We start from the raw sequence: 16,799 nt of genomic DNA on the forward strand, positions 1-16,799 counted from the left end.
GCAAAGTCAGCTAAATCCTCAAAATAAAAGGTGTGGAGAGAATCCAGGAGACAAAACCAGACCCTCAGTCTGACAGGTGGGAGCTCTGGACCCCAGGAGAAGTTCAAACATCTATTTTGCATCTCTTAGCTATAATATTCACCAAGAGGTACAAAGATCTATTGATAAAGATACACATACATACATACAAAGACTGATCACATGCAAGAGCATTAGGTCTTCAGGATGAAGCAAGACTCCCCTTAGCTTCCTCCATGGGCCTCTCGTAATACAGTTTAAGCCACAGATAAGGGGACTTCTTGGAGCCTTGCTGCCTGATTCTGTAATTCGTGACTCTGTTATGGATTTCCCCCCGAAGCGTGTGACTTCTCTCCTTGACCCACTGTGAGACAGTAATCCAAATAGAGTCTCTAAACCTTGTGACTCCTGAGGCCAGGCCCTGGTTTGTCGATGGGTGAGGATGACAGCTCAGACTTGGCCGATGTTTTTGTCACTTTGGTTTTCTGCCGCAGTGTCTCAAACAGGGAAAAACGGGAGATTAAAGGAGGAAAAAATAACCACTAATAAAATGCTTCATGGACAGGACCTTGGTTTAGTGTACTAATCCTATTTACATATAAACAACCTGTTCTCAGGAATCCCACTATAGATACTCTTTTATTCAGAGAACTGTTGATTCCTATCCATTCCTTGTGAATGTGAAAAGAGAGTGTTGTGCATAAAAATATTTGATTCAATTTCACGGTTATCACATACTCTTTAAAGTAGCGAAGAAGTCTGAGAGATTTGATTCACCTGGATTTTGCATTTTATTGGCTTTTCCCCCATAGATTCAACAATTCACAGGCTATAGTAAACATTTGTCAGTTGTCTCCTTTACATCTGGTGCCTGTCTTTCCAAAGATTCCGCTTGGGTTCCTTCCTTCCTTCTTATTCCCAGTCCATGTGATCTGCCATGAGCTGGTGCCGTAGGCCCTGGACGTGGGGTAGGGGGCAGAGAAGCTCTAGGCCTCAGTTAATCAGTGCTACTACTACACACATTGTGTTAGCTATGGCAATTTGTTCAGGGGTAAAATAAGCAGGAAATAAACTTCTTCTATCATATTGAGGTTCAAAAGTCTATGAAAAGCACATAATAAAACAAAGGGCCATTCCTAATGCAGCCTTTGACCACCGCCAGTGATTGACAGAAATTTTCCTGCTTATGAACAAATCTCACTCCAGAGTTTCTCCCTATAATCATAATCCCATAAAATTTCATTTCCTTCCCGAGATACTTAAAATCCAAACTTCTCAGCCCAGTCCTTGGAGGTTCTCATCTTTTCCAAGCATGACCTCAGAACCCTTGAGAAGGGAGGACACTGAATCATGTAGCTCCTCTTAATTCCTACATCCAGACTCTCTATTCCTCTCTTCCTTCTCCTATTGCCTCCCTTCCAACATTGGTAATCTTTTTTAAAAATCTACCCAAACCCAAAATGTGGAGGTCTACTGTGTTGTTCTCATGTCTATAATGTGTAGATTGTGTTTTTTTCTTAATTATGCTTCGTGTATCTATTGGTCACATTTTCCTCTAAGAATCCTGCCACTCCTTGTGTTTTATAGCATTGCTTCTATGCTGCCTGTTGGGCTTTCAGCAATGTATCTTCAAACATCTGCCAGACTATTAGGGTCTTCGCTCTGTGAGGTTTGTAATCATTAAAAACAGATGGTATGGGCCCTGGCCGGTTGGCTCAGTGGTAGAGCGTCAGCCTGGCGTGCGGGGGACCCGGGTTTGATTCCCGGCCAGGGCACATAGGAGAGGCGCCCATTTGCTTCTCCACCCCCCCCCCCCCTCCTTCCTCTCTGTCTCTCTCTTCCCCTCCTGCAGCCAAGGCTCCATTGGAGCAAAGATGGCCCGGGCGCTGGGGATGACTCCTTGGCTTCTGCCCCAGGTGCTAGAGTGGCTCTGGTCGCGGCAGAGCGATGCCCCGGAGGGGCAGAGCATCGCCCCCTGGTGGACAGAGCGTCACCCCTGGTGGGCGTGCCGGGTGGATCCCGGTAGGGCGCATGCGGGAGTCTGTCTGACTGTCTCTCCCCGTTTCCAGCTTCAGAAAAATACAAAAAAAAAAAAAATGGATGGTATGGCCTGACTTGTGGTGGTGCAGTGGATAAAATATTAACCTGTAATGCTGAGGTCACCCCCCACCCTTTCTAAAAATGAATGAATAAAAGTCTTTTAAAAAATTAAAAAAATAAAATGGAAGGCATGGTATCAGTTTGGCACTCTGGAAAGCAGGCATTGAGATCAGTGCGATGGGAAGGGGGAATGCCTGTGGGGGATGCAGGCTGCAGGGAGCAGGAGTGGGGGTGGGGGTGGGGAGCTTTCGGGTAGCAGTGCAGGTCTGACTTCTGTGAGGAAGGAGAAGGAAGGAGTGGGTTCAAAGAACCATAGTGTGCAAGCTTTGGGTTATCTCAGGCTGGTCATTTGAGAGTATGAGAGCAAAGATAGCCTGCTAGTGAAAGAAATGGCCCAGGCAGAAATGGCCTAGCTCCGGTGCCCCGGTCTGCTCAGTGTGACAACTGACTTCTAGCCAACTGCCTTTCTCACAGCAGGTCCTTTACAGGTGATCCAAGTAGTGTGCCTCCTGGCAGCCACGCATGGCACTATGGGTATTTTTAAAGTGGAAGTCATTTGGCATATGGTGTGTGTGTGTGTGTGTGTGTGTGTGTGTGTGTGTAAATATGTGTGTGTGTGCTTTGAAAATAGTGGTCTGAGCTGTGACATGATAAAACCACAAAGACCAGAATAGAATCTTTCTGTCTGGGAGACCAAGCCTTACCCCCAACTTCTAGACTGTTTGTCTGGTTGAAAGAGAATAACTTCACAACTTTAAAAAGGAATAGAATTAGAAATGCCAAGAGTGCAAAGTATTCTGGGACTTCTGGGCATCCAACATGCTGTGTTAATCATAAAGGGGGAAAAGCCCTCTGTCTTGGCCACAAATCAGGGCAGTTATTTTGGGAGCAGCTTCATCAGTGACCCAGACGTTACCATTTGAGTTCCAAAGCCTGCTATGTGTCTCTTTCTTTATAGGGTTTTTTGCACAAATCAGCTACAAATCCAGCAGTCTCCTTCTCAAGGGAGCCTGCAGCAAGCAGATCGTTGTCATTAGAGAAGGTGAGCTTCCCTGGGAAATGATTTGCCTGCTTTGCAAGGAACCTCACGGCTCACAGTGTCCAAGGTCTTATACACCCTAGTGTAGGGGTCCCCAAACTATGGCCCACAGGCCACATGCGGCCCCCTGAGGCCATTTATCCAGCCCCCGCCGCACTTCCGGAAGGGGCACCTCTTTCATTGGTGGTCAGTGAAAGGAGCATAGTTCCCATTGAAATACTGGTCAGTTGGTTGATTTAAATTTACTTGTTCTTTATTTTAAATATTGTATTTGTTCCCATTTTGTTTTGTTTTTTTACTTTAAAATAAGATCTGTGCAGTATGCATAGGGATTTGTTCATAGTTTTTTTTATAGTCCGGCCCTCCAACGGTCTGAGGGACAGTGAACTGGCCCCCTGTGTAAAAAGTGTGGGGACCCCTGCCCTAGTGTAAACGCATGCAGAATTTACGGACACACACCGTGTTTTACCGGATCATCTTCTCCTGCCAATAAATCGCCCCATATAAGAAAACCCAAGAAATGACCACCGCTTCTAGAATCTTCATGAAGATTTCTATGTAACTTCTCTGATGCAAACTGCTGGCTGCTGAGGAGAAAAAAAGAAAGCGGTTCAAAGGAAAGTAATGTGTGATTCTAACCCTAAAAGGGAGGCTGACAGATTCCCTACTCCGGTCACCTACGAGCAAACCCAGGCCCTCCTCTTACTCAAAGGGGAAAAAAGAAACCGTTTATAAAAATCAATACTAGTTGTACACTTTTGCATAATCTAAATTTTATATGTAGAACACTCTATTAATAAAGTCTTTTCATAATCCTCCTGGGAGAGATGAGAACACCTAGGCTCAGAGTGTTTAAGTAATTTGCTTAAACTAACCCAGGTAGCAAATAGCTGAACAAAGGTTTAAACTTGGACCATTATGACTCCAGAGCCTGGACCCATAACCACACATTTTTATCTCGCAATCATTGTGATTCAGGAAGATCCAGGTTTGGGACTGCCTGATGCTTATATATTGGGAAGCCCTCATTAAGGAAAAGGAAAAAAAAATATGAAAAAAGATTCAATCCAGGGCCTTTGAAGGGGTCCCTGCAAGTGAGGGAAGTTGAAACTTAAGCTTCATTCATTTCCCAGTAAATCCACTTTTGATAGTGATAATGCTATTATTGCCAGCAATGTTAATATGAAGAAAAATAATTATTCTTTAAATTCAAATATATGAAAATATGGTTGGTTTAAGATTTAAAATTTTTCTTTGGATAGCAAAGCCATTCTGGGTACTTAGAAACCCCAAATGCCCCTTTCCAACACCCATATCATTTCTCTGTCTCTGAGTCACAAACCACCTGCTCAAGTTCTCTTCATATTATTCTTGCATCTCTATGGGTGCTGGCTCATTTTAAACTTCTTAATAATAATTAGTTAATGTGCATTAGGCTTTGCTCTAAACTCTTTTCTCTTGCCTATTATTAAAACAGCTAGTATTATTTCCACTTTTTAGGTGAGAAAACTGAGGCTCTGGAAGATTAAACAATTTCTATCTGAAATCTGTACTTAACCACTGCAGCATAATGTTTCCAAAAGCCCAGGTAAATCATACCTTAACTCAAGCGAACTCCACAGAGACCAGACAAAAGACAATAATTACAATGTCTTGATAAAGTACCAAATATAAGGTTAGATATTCTATGAGTCACAGGCTTAATACTTTGATCAGCATCCCCTTTGGCACCTGTGAATAGTGCAAGAACAAAAACTTTTTAAAGCCAAATCAGCAATTCTGAGACATAGAATTCCTTGAAATTGTGTAATTTAGTGATAGGAAATACACTTTTCACTGGGTTGCAAATTATGAGGCCCAGAAAATAAGTTTGGCAGTGCCTGATTATAAGTGTTATACTTTTTTAGTCATTATCAAATTATCAGAAACGTGTGCCACCCTTGAAAACTAGTAGCCAACCAGAAATAGTGCCCGAGGAAACTCGGAGCATGGTATGAAATTATCTGGTCAAACTGGCTGGGCAGACCTCCTGCAGCCGAAGTTCCGTGCAGGGTACATATCTGAGTCATGTTTCTTGAACTCAAATGTTTAAAAGAAGTTCAAGTTTCATCTAGTTCACACCCTTCATTTATATGTGAAGGTAATGAGATCCTGAAATGCCAGAGATCATAGAGCTAATGAACATCATTCATTCAATAAAATAATTGAACAGACACAGAATTAAGATAGGGACTTTTCCACTGCACCCTTCTGTCTTATGGTTAAGATATACTATTGGGCACAGCATCCATTATCTTGCTTTTTTTTTTAATTTAAAAATATCTGTTTGTGATATAGACAAATTTTTCATTGGGCTCTGCCTACCAATCCACCATCATCTCCCACAGTTTCCTTGTACAAAACCTGTTTTTTCTATTTTTCAGAAAGTATTTACTATGTACTCTTGTCTTAGATTGGGCTTTTACAACAAAATATCATAAACTGGTGGTTTATAAAAAAATGAAACTTATTTCTCAGGTTTTGAAAATGAAAGTTTGAGATCAGGGTGCCAGCACTGCTGGGTTCTGGTGAGAATGCTCTTCCAGGTTGCAGGCTGCTGACTTCTTGTATCTTGCTTGGTGAAAAGAGGGGTGTTGGGCGGATAAAGTATATTATGCTCACTTTGTTAAAGATGGCGCTGCCCACGTGGAGGCCATCGCCCAGGTGATATTAATGTGTGTTGGGGGTGGGCTAAAGGCAGGCAGAATCCCTGTAGCCTGGGGCTTGGTTTTGGGATTAAGCCTTTCCCACCCGTCTTGATGTGGGGTGGTACAATCCAATCATGCCTCAGAGAAGTGACTTTGTATTAGAGACTTCCCTGTTTTGTATATTGGATTAAAGGTTGTGAAGCTACACTATAAAATAGGGGCAGAATAGGAGCTTGCTCTCTTGGTTCCTGGGATGATTAGCATGAGAGAGCAGAGGGAGCAGAGCAGAGAGCAGAAAGAGGCCATGTGGCCAGGAGAAGCAGCCAAGATGGCGGAGTGCTGAGTGAGATGCCAGTTTGTGCAGAGTTTGTATCTGGGATAAGGAAGGAGATGGGGAACTGAGGAGAATAAGGCTGGTGAGCTAGAAACGTTTGATTCTAGGAAACTCGGATAAATCAGTAGCTTTGTGAGCACTGAATGAGTGGGTTTTGGAGCCCAGTGTGTGTTTTTTACTTGCCCGCCAGGTGCAAGCTAGAATTAAAGATGACAGCCCATCTGCTTTTGGCTCCTTTGTTTCTTTACCGACTGTCCGAATCCAATGCGAACCTGCATAGGCCAGGAGGCTGCTGTGATAGTGGCAGCTGTGGCTCCTGGCTTTACAAGGGGGAACTAACTCTTTGGCCTCTTTGGATGAGGGCACTAATCCCACTTGTGAGGGCTGCACCTTCATGACCTAATTACCTCCCAAAGGTCCCACCTTCAGATACCATCCTATTGGGGATTAGCTTTCAACACATGAATTTGAGGTGACCACAAACCTTCAGTCCATAACAACTGTCATAGTTCACTGTGTAGGCTCCCTCTACCTGAATTTCCTTTCTTCTTATTCTTCACCACCTGAACTCATTCCTTTATCAAAACTCAGTAACTTCACCATTCCAGTGATGCTTCCCATGAAGACCTCTCATTCCTTACCCATCCATCCAGAAAGAATTAGCTTGATTCTTCTTTTCTCTCAAAGCCCAGTTCTTTGGGGGGTTTTGGCACTTACCACATTTTATTTGGAATCTTGGTTTAATTTTGTTTCCTCTATTAACTTTGGATTGCTTGCAAAAGATCCAATGTTGGTCATCTTTTCAATCACCTAAAGCCTAGACTCTAGTGGGTACTGTAACAATATTAATTAACATTTACTCCCTGCAATGATCCGAAAGGGAGGTTAGAATAGAAATTACCAATGCTCACCAAGATTTCTGTTCTCTTCCTAAAGTTAGACTTGGTCACATGACTTGCCTTTGCCAATGAAATTTAAGCAGGAAATTCATTGCCACTGGCATGTATATCATTCAAAACCAGGTACTCTTTCTTCTGCAGTGGAACTTTAACGCCTCATATTGAACAGGCAACATCATAAGGTGGTGAAACTTCAGTCACTGCTGACTCATGCTAGACATGGGTAAGAAATTAATCTCTGTTGTTTTAAGTCTCTGATATTTTGTTTTTGTTGATGCAACATTACTTTGCCTTTCCTGGCTAAGACCACATGGATCTAATATTATCCTTTCTTTATAAATGAGTTAAGATAACTCAGATGGTAGGTGGCAGAGTGGGGATTCAAACTCTGCTAGGTGTGATATTAAAGCATATCTTCCAGACCACTAAGGGATAGGGAAGAAGGAAAGAGATCAACTTCTTCCATGCTAAACATTGCAAATGCCGCTTCCTTCCTTGGGCATTGTCAGGAATCGAGAAAGCAGCTATTCCTTCTAAGAAATTCTAAGCCAATTCTTCCCTACCTTGTTCTCATAGCCTCTGATATGCACTTTTCTTAATTCTAACATGTTGGAGTTTGCTCAGAGCAACCTTAGAAGGCTTTTGCCCATAAAGTATTTGTCCTTTACTAAGCACAATAAAGAATGTGTTATTGGTATATTCATTTTCCAGTTAGATTTTTTTTAAAGAGTTTTGTTTTACTTTCTTCTAAGCAAACAGAGTATCTTTTCATTAAACCCCAACACAATATTTTTGTCTACTATAGTTTCCTTTTGTGTGTGTGTCTTTTATTTTATTACTTATTTATTATGGATTTTTTATTTCACTTATTTTTCTTAATTTATTGATTGATTTCATAGAGAGAAAAAAGGAGTGAGAGAGACAGAAACATTGATCTGTTTATGTATGTGCCCTGACTGGGATCAAACCCACAACTTTGAGTGTAAAGACGATGCTCTAACCAACCAAGCTATAGAGCCACGGCAGCTTATTTTTTATTGAAATGTTTTGACATAACATTGTGTAACTTTAAGGTGTACAACATATTGATTTGATACATTAATATATGGCATAGGATTACCATTGTAGCATTAACTAACATCTCTACCATGTCACATAATTGTCATTTCTTTTTTGTAGTGAACATAATTAAGATCTAGTATCTTAACAAACACGATATTTATAGTACAGAATTGTTGTCAATAATCACTATAATGTGTATTAGCTCTCTAGGACTTATTTGCCTACTAGTTTCAAGGTTGTACCCTTAAACATTTCTCCTATTCCCCCAGCTCCTAGAATCCTCCACTCTACTCTCTATTTTCACAAGTTCAGCTTTTTTAGATCCCACATATAAATAATATCATACCGTATTTGTCTTTCTCTGTCTGACTTATTTAATATAATGCTCTTAAGATCTGCTATAGTTTCCTTAAAGAAATTTTTGCTAAAAAAATGTTATGGTTCAGAGGTAGAGTATAGGCCTGGCGTGTGGAAGTCTTGGGTTCAATTCTCGACCAGGGCACACAGGAGAAGTGCCCATCTACTTCTCTACCCTTCCCCCTCTCCTTTCTCTCTGTCTCTCTTCTCCTCCCACAGCCAAGGCTCCATTGGAGCAAAGTTAGCCCAGGCACTGAGGGTGGCTCCAAGCCTGTGTCTCTGGTGCTAGAATGGCTCTGATTGCAACGCCCCAGATGGGCAAAGCATCGCCTCCTAGGGGGCTTGCTGGCTGGATCCCAGTCAGGGCACATGCAGGAGTCTGTCTCTGCCTCCTCGATTCTCACTTCAGAAAAATAAAAAAGTCAGCTCCTTTTGCCAGTGGTATAAATGAGTTGGTACAGCATTGAAATTAGATTGGATGTTGGGGATACAAATTCAAGGCTAAGGAAAACACCATTGTCTGTCTAATTCAGCCTCAGGACCATCCATGAAGGCTTAGAAAGTAGAGTGCTGTCTAGGAAATCAGACTAGCACTAGCTAGTGCTTTAGAGCAGGATTTCAAAGTTTAATGAGTTCAAATCCAAACTGTGCCTCTTTCTTGTTCTCTGACCATTACATTGTTTAATTTCTTGAGTCTTAGTTTTATCATCTGTAAAATGAGTAAATAATAGCTACCTTTATATGATTATTATGAGGATTATATCCTTAAATGAGTCCATGTTGATAAAGCCCTCGGCATAGTTGCCTGGTATTTGATAAATATTTGATGAAGAGTAGTATCAAGCCAGCCATAAGTAATGCCTGCTAATCTCCCTAGTTTGAATTGAAAAACATCAGAGTATAAAACAATGAAGTAGCTGCAAGAATCAAAGAAACCAACCCAAGTTTTGGGAAATTTGTTGATCAAGAAATTAGGATCAGAATTGAGCACAGACAGGAGAGGTGTTCTTTTAACTTTGGAGTCAAGGATTAGGATACTGCTAGATATTTTGTGTACATTCTCTAGGTCAAAATGATCCTTGTTTTACTTGAAATTTTAACCTTAATGTCTGCCTCATCCTATATATGTTCTAAATATGTTTTATATTGTTATTACTTAATTTACCTGGAATAAAATGAGCATACTCTACACACAGTTACAACGCTCACTTTTCACTTCAGAATGTACTCAGTTGGTAACTGTAGATTGAAGTGTAGAGATCTTCCCTACTCAGTTCCAAGTGTAGAAAATGTGCACATTGGCCATAATTCACTCACTTGGTTTCCATAGTTTAAATGTTCCACAGACATTTAAATTCCAAGTAGAATTTTCATGAGTAGCCTTTGCACCCATAAGCACACATCCTCAATGTTCATTCAAACTGAGAAAATAGGCCCTGGCCGGTTGGCTCAGTGGTAGAGTGTCAGCCTAGCATACAGACATCCTGGGTTTGATTCCTGGTCAGGGCACACAGGAGAAGCGTCCATTGGTTTCTCTACCCCTCTCCCTTTAACTTCTCTCTCTCTTTCTCTCTCCCTCTTTCTCTCTCTCACCCTCTTACAGCTATGGCTTGAATAGAGTGAGTAGGCCCTGGGCACTAAGGGTGGCTCCATGGCTTCCACCTCAGGCACGAAGAAGAGCTTGGTTGCTGAACAATGGAGCAAAGCTCCAGATGTGCAGAGCATCACCCTCTCGTGGGCTTGCCAGATCCTGGTTGTGGCACATGCGAGAACCTGCCTCTCTGCCTCTCCTCCTCTTACTGAATGAATGAATGAATGAATGAATAAATAAATAAATAAATAAATAGAATGTGTTTGATTCAGCAGTGGAGGTTACTAGAAATGATGGTGAGCCTGACCAGGTGGTGGTGCAGTGGATAGAGCATCAGACTGGGATGCAGAGGTCCCAGGTTCGAGACCTCGAGGTTGCCAGCTTGAGCGTGGGCTCATCTGGTTTGAGCAAAGCTCACCAGCTTGAACCCAAGGTCGCTGGCTCAAGCAAGGGGTCACTCGGTCTGCTGAAGGCCCACGGTCAAGGCACATATGAGAAAGCAATCAATGAACAGCTAAGGTAGCACAACAAAAAACTAATGATTAATGCTTTCATCTCTCTCCGTTCCTGTCTGTCTGTCCCTACCTGTCCCTCTCTCTGACTCTCTCTCTATCTCTGTAAAAAAAAAAAAAAATGATGGTAAATAACATATTTTTTTTTGTTCGTTGAATTATCCATTCCTCTGGTTCCAATTAAAATTAAAATTAATGTCTTATAGATATTGATGGCTTCTACAAAGTTGGAAATGGGATTATCTTTCTCAATCAGAGAAAATATTTGGAAACTTTTTTTTTTGTCTTTTCAACTTCACCAACTGGACTCAAGGTGAGATCACAGACGTGATTCTCAACCAGTTGTTCTTAACCAACTTGTGGTACTGTTACAAATCAATCTTTTGATAGACAATAATTTAAATGATTAGGTATATTCTAGACCAGTGGTTGGCAAACTGCGGCTAGCGAGCCACATGCGGCTCTTTAGCCCCTTGAGTGTGGCTCTTCCACAAAATACCACGTGCAGGTGCTACCTCGATAAGGAATATACCTACCTATATAGTTTAAATTTAAAAAATTTGGCTCTCAAAAGAAATTTCAATCATTGTACTGTTGATATTTGGCTCTGTTGACTAATGAGTTTGCCGACCACTGTTCTAGACCATAATTTAATACTAACTAGGAAGTAACCATTATATGATAACATTTTCTACTCTTACCAGAGTATTTTGAATTAGAAAATGATTGAAGTCCACAGGGTGAATGTGAGGGAAAACTGGGGCATCCAGAACACTCTTTAGCTGGAGGGATTCCAGCTTACCAGTAACAGAGCACTAGAGACTGAACTTCCTTTTCACCCTTCCTCATGATCCCAGTGCCAAGGATCCCTAGGTCTTTGGTGAATGGATTAGCCTGTCTTTTCTGGTATCCAGACATCACGAGCCCCTAAGGCTCCCCAGATAAGAAACTTCTATGGAATTTGGTCAATGGTTCTTCTTATGACCTAATGGAAAAATGATATGGGATTTACTTAACCATAACCTTAACTCACCTTGCAACTTTGAGTTTATTACTTTTCCAATTATCTCAGCTTCTCCGTTGGTAAAAAAGAAGAATGAATATTTGCAATCATTAAATAATAATTTCACTTTGCATGGAGAATTCCCAGTGGAGTGAGAAGTCATGATTAGCATATATATCCATACAGTCAATATTAATTATCACATGTATTTCTCACTCCACTTCTAAGAGGAATGTGTTATTATATCCTCTGTTTACAGCCATGGAAACTGAGGCTCAGAGAAATTAACTAATTTGCCCAAAGATATCAAAACAAGTGAGTTGTGGTGTCAAGTTTCAAACTCAACTTTAAAGATGGTTTTTTCCAGAAGTTAAATTAGATTTTATTTAATAAGATCCAGATGCAGCCTGACCTGTGGTGGCGCAGTGGGTAAAGCATCGACCTGGAAATGCTGAGGTCGCCAGTTCGAAACCCTGGCCTTGCCTGGTCAAGGCACATATGGGAGTTGATGCTTCCAGCTCCTCCCCCCCTTCTCTCTCTCTGTCTCTCCTCTCTCTCCCTCCCTCTGTCTCTCCATCTCCTCTCTAAAATGAATAAATTAAAAAAAAAAGATCCAGATGCATAGTCCTAAACATTTATCTTGTGTTCAAAGTCCTCTGAGAATGTATACCTAAAAGACTCTCTCTTACAGGAATTACCACTAATGTCACAGTAAGTCAACAGTAGTTATTAACTACTCTTTATGTCCTACTAAGAATAATGGCAATAACATTTTGCATTCCAGACTCTTTCTCAGCTTTTCAAACTATTATCTATATCTACTGATGCATTTCGTTTTCCCAAAATACTATGATTCTGTAGAGATGAAGGCAAAGAATGTGTTTAGTCAATTATAAAACTTCCTGACTCTTCATCCAGTGAAATTTCTTTTGGAAGGAAGAGAGTGTATTTATGCATGTGTGATTCAATTACTTTATTGGATGTTTTTAGGTAAAAAAAAAAAATATATATATATATTATAAGAAAAATAAGAAATATATTATATATTATAAGAAATATATATTATAAGAAAAATAAGAAAAATATATATATTATAAGAAAGCAAACAATATAGATCTGCTTTTGAGATCAATTACTTTTTAAATACCATCCTCCAAAAGTTATCCACAGTAATGTCTTGGTGTCTCATCTTCCATTCCAGACTATGGATATCCATTGTCTCAAAGATAACATTATAGACTGAATCATGTAGTAAAAGGTACTTCTTCCAGGAGGTTATTTCCACCGCCCTTAGTGATCCCATGTCTGAATGCCCCTTCCCAGCTGAAGGTCTCTCAGCCTGACTATTTACAAACTAGATTCCCAGGATTAATTACCACTGACTGAGCTTGATATATTCCCAGTTTGTCACCCAGTTGGCATAGTAACTGTTCATCACAGTACATAAAAATTGTGAGCCAAGCCCACTCTGTCACTTTAGCCAGCTGCCCATCAACTTACACTGAGGGAATTTTGTGGTCTCTAAGAATGACTTTATAAGAACTTAAAATTGGGAGTGAGATCTTGGTACACACAGTGCCCCCCGATATGAATGCAGAACATCTCCCATTAATCCCTTCCTGCCATTCTCCTGACAAAGTAAGAGTGTCTCTTGGGCTCTCTCCTAAAATTGTTTTACAATCATTTAACTCACATCACATTAATTTTGACATCATAATGTGATTTGCATTGATTTGAGGCTTCCATCAGGATGAGCTCATAACTGTGTCAAAACTTCTGTTGAATAAATAAAGCACTGATTTTGAATGTGGGAAATGACAGAGGATGGAAAGATCACAGAAAGGGACCAGAAACAATACAAGCTCAGTAGGGAAATTTTAAACATCAAACATTTTTTTTAAACACAAAATACCAAAGGTCACTAGTCTCCCACATCAAACACACAGACAATTTTTTAAAACAAACCCATTTCAGTCTGAGTCTTGAAACAAGTCTAAAATATGTGATTTTGTAAAGATGATGCGAAGATAATTTTAAATTTGTTGTTTACAAAATGAAGGAGGAACTGTTTAGGATGTCAGACAAGGAAGGCGATGAAGAAATGGCGCCATTTTCTTCTCTGTCTGCATTCAGCACAGGGACTCACCTGACACAGAGTTGTTGACATCTGATTAACTGGTCCTGCAGTGGAAAATTCCAGAATCATACTCATCTGCAGGCCTAAGACGCCACGAGAGGAGCAAAGCAGGCTGCAAAATGCGGCCTTTTTTTTTTTTTTTTTTTGCCAGTTTCTTTTTTAAAAACTAACAGCTCCCTTTGTACTTAGTTAAGGCTGAGAGAGCACCCTACTTCACCCAAGATGCAACTTCTGCATTTATCTTGGGTTTGGTCCGAGGTGGGCAGAATCAGCACAAAATCGTTCCTTCCCCACATCATCCTGTGTGAAGGAGTGGGTCGAGACAGAAGGTTTTCAAGCTGGGTTCCCGCCGACCTTAACTGGAATAACTTGCTCTCTTTCACATCTGCAGCTGTGTCCTCCTCAGGGAGTTGTCCAACTAAATGTGATTTTAAACATCTGTCAGCTAAGTCAGAGCTCCAAATTTAGCACTCGGGAACATTATGTGGATTTGTGATGCTCACAGGAGAACACTGGATTCATAAACCAAGATCAAATGATGCAGCCTGCTGGTACTCAGGTTGATAATTTCATCTATGACACATTTAATTTGCTTGCACGTCTACGAATGTTACATAAAAGGAACAAGTGACCGTTTACCTGCAAATCACTTTCTGAATTGCTGCAAGATCAATAGCCAGAAGGCGAAGTCTTAACCCTGGGGGCACTGACTGAGTTCCTACCCAATCTTTTGTCTGGGGTTTTAAAAAATTCCCAAAGGGCTCATTTTGTCTGAGTTTTCTGGAACTTTGTTCTCTGCCCTGAGCTGCTGCCTTTCCACTCCAGCTATAACTTGTTCCACTGAACCCATCCTAGAGGAGGAGTTCTGCATAGAGTCACAAATCCTAGTTACCATGGTTGGAGATGTCAAGCAGAGGAGAACCATCTTTTCCCTCCATTGAATGATGCTTTCAGGCAAAGACTCTGCTGAGGCCACACTCCTGGGTGATTGGCTAGGAATCCTTAGTGTGCATGGGGTTTTGTAATCCCTCCTATCACCTCCTGAGATTATGATGTCCTTAAAGGGAGACATAGGGAAGAATAGCCTTATAATTCAGTATGGATTCCCAACGATGATTTGCCATAGTAAACTAAAACCTGTGGATTTTCCCTACTTAGGTTAACACAAAAACTGACAGCCCCCAAAGTCCATTCACCATTAAGCTTTCCCTAGTTCTTCAAACAGGGTTAGTTACTCTCCTCTGAGCTCCCAAGACAGTGTGTGTGTGTGTGTGTGTGTGTGTGTGTGTGTGTATGTGTGTGTGTGTGTGTGTGTCACGTGCTTCTCATCTGGTGTTAATTTGGGAGTATATTTAAATGCTCTACTGATCTCCAGGGAGGCAGAGGTAGCATTTGATTTGTCCTATATCCCCAAGATTAGGACAGACTATCACCAATTGACATTTTATAGATAGTGAATAAATGCATTAGTGACTGGCACCAGTTTGAGAGGTATAAAAATATCCCATCAGAACACAAGGAAAGGTGTTGGTTCAGCATAGGGTTGATGGCTATAGGACCGTGATGGCAAACCTTTTTATAACAACCGCCCACTTTTGCAGTGCTGGTCAACCTGGTCCCTCCGGCCCACTAGTGGGCGTTCCAGCTTCCATTTGTTTGCTCCACTACTGCCCACCATGAAAGCTGAAACATCTGCTAGTGGGCGGGAGGGACCAGGTTGACCAGCACTGAAAAAGTGGGCAGTTTTTGTAAAAAGGTTCGCCATCACGGCTATAAGAGAACCCTTACAAAGGCACTTGGATAATCCACACAAGAATCATACCTGCCTGAGGGGAACTGACACACGTTTCCCTTGCTATTGGAAGGAAGGCAGTGCCCTCCCAGGTACCAAAACCCAGGCTAGGACAGTCAGGAGCTAAGATGATGGGGTTGTTTGAGGGGATCGAACAAGGATGGGCTTCTGCCTCAAAATATCTTCTTTCTGGCACCTGGAATTAGAGTATTTCGAATGTATTTTTGGACGGTATGTTAATTTTTCCCTCAATTCATCCCACCTCCGGGATGACCTATTTTCCTTGGGAACCCACATCAGATCATAGTTAGGATCAAAGACTATAACATCAGACACATCAGCATTGAAACCCCCATTCATAATTCACTAAAGTGTATTATCCTGAGGACATTACTAAGCATCTCTGAGCTAACTCGTTAGGTAGTTGAAGGGATTAAACGAGCCATTGCGAGTCAAGTATTTGAGAGAGAGCAAATGTTCAGTATTATCATCATTACTATAAGTAGATCGGACTCTTTTATCTGCAAGTGTTAAGAATGAACCAAAACTGGCTTAAAAATCCAGGTGTGTCCTGCAGGAACCAACAACGGGAATGTCCTAGGGCCTCAGAGAGGTACCATGGGCTCTGCCCTTCTCTGACATCTGCTTGTTTGTATTGCTGGAGGCAACCTGCCTCCCAGCTCCAAAGCTGACCTTGCAGATTTGGCTTTCCAGAAAGAACTAAGGCAACCCTTATTCCTGTCTTCATTTTCACATTTCTGAGGAAAGAGATGGAGTCCCCTTGAATCTGGTGCTATTCTTGTTTACTCAGCTGTGGTGGGGTTTAGGCATAGGTGAGACAGGGGTCACAGAGACACTATGGCCCCCTCCACTCCAGAGCCACTTCTCTGATGAGGAGGCCAGCAGAGAGGAAGAGCAGCTAGGGGGAGAAAGCACCATGACACAGGCAGATGCTGCAAAAGATACCTTGAAGCTACTATGAGGATGGAATGGGCCATTTAGAAATGTAAAGAAATGTGTCAACTGTTTTGTGTGGGAAAAAAAAAAGTTATTGCATGTGTGTTATAATCATAAGTTTACTTATGAAAGTAAAGATTTATAAGGAACACAAAGAAATTGTTTTTATGTTATGGTGATGATTTTTTAATGGCCCTTGATTTATTAACAGAACTTTGTTTAACGTGGAAAGCTCCTGCAGGGATTAATAACCCTTGAGCCTTTGCCACCTAACACCTTAACAAGAATTAGTTGACAACTGGCTGAGAGCC

The sequence above is a fragment of the Saccopteryx leptura genome, chromosome 9 (assembly GCF_036850995.1).
Source record: "Saccopteryx leptura isolate mSacLep1 chromosome 9, mSacLep1_pri_phased_curated, whole genome shotgun sequence".
Taxonomy (NCBI): domain Eukaryota; kingdom Metazoa; phylum Chordata; class Mammalia; order Chiroptera; family Emballonuridae; genus Saccopteryx; species Saccopteryx leptura.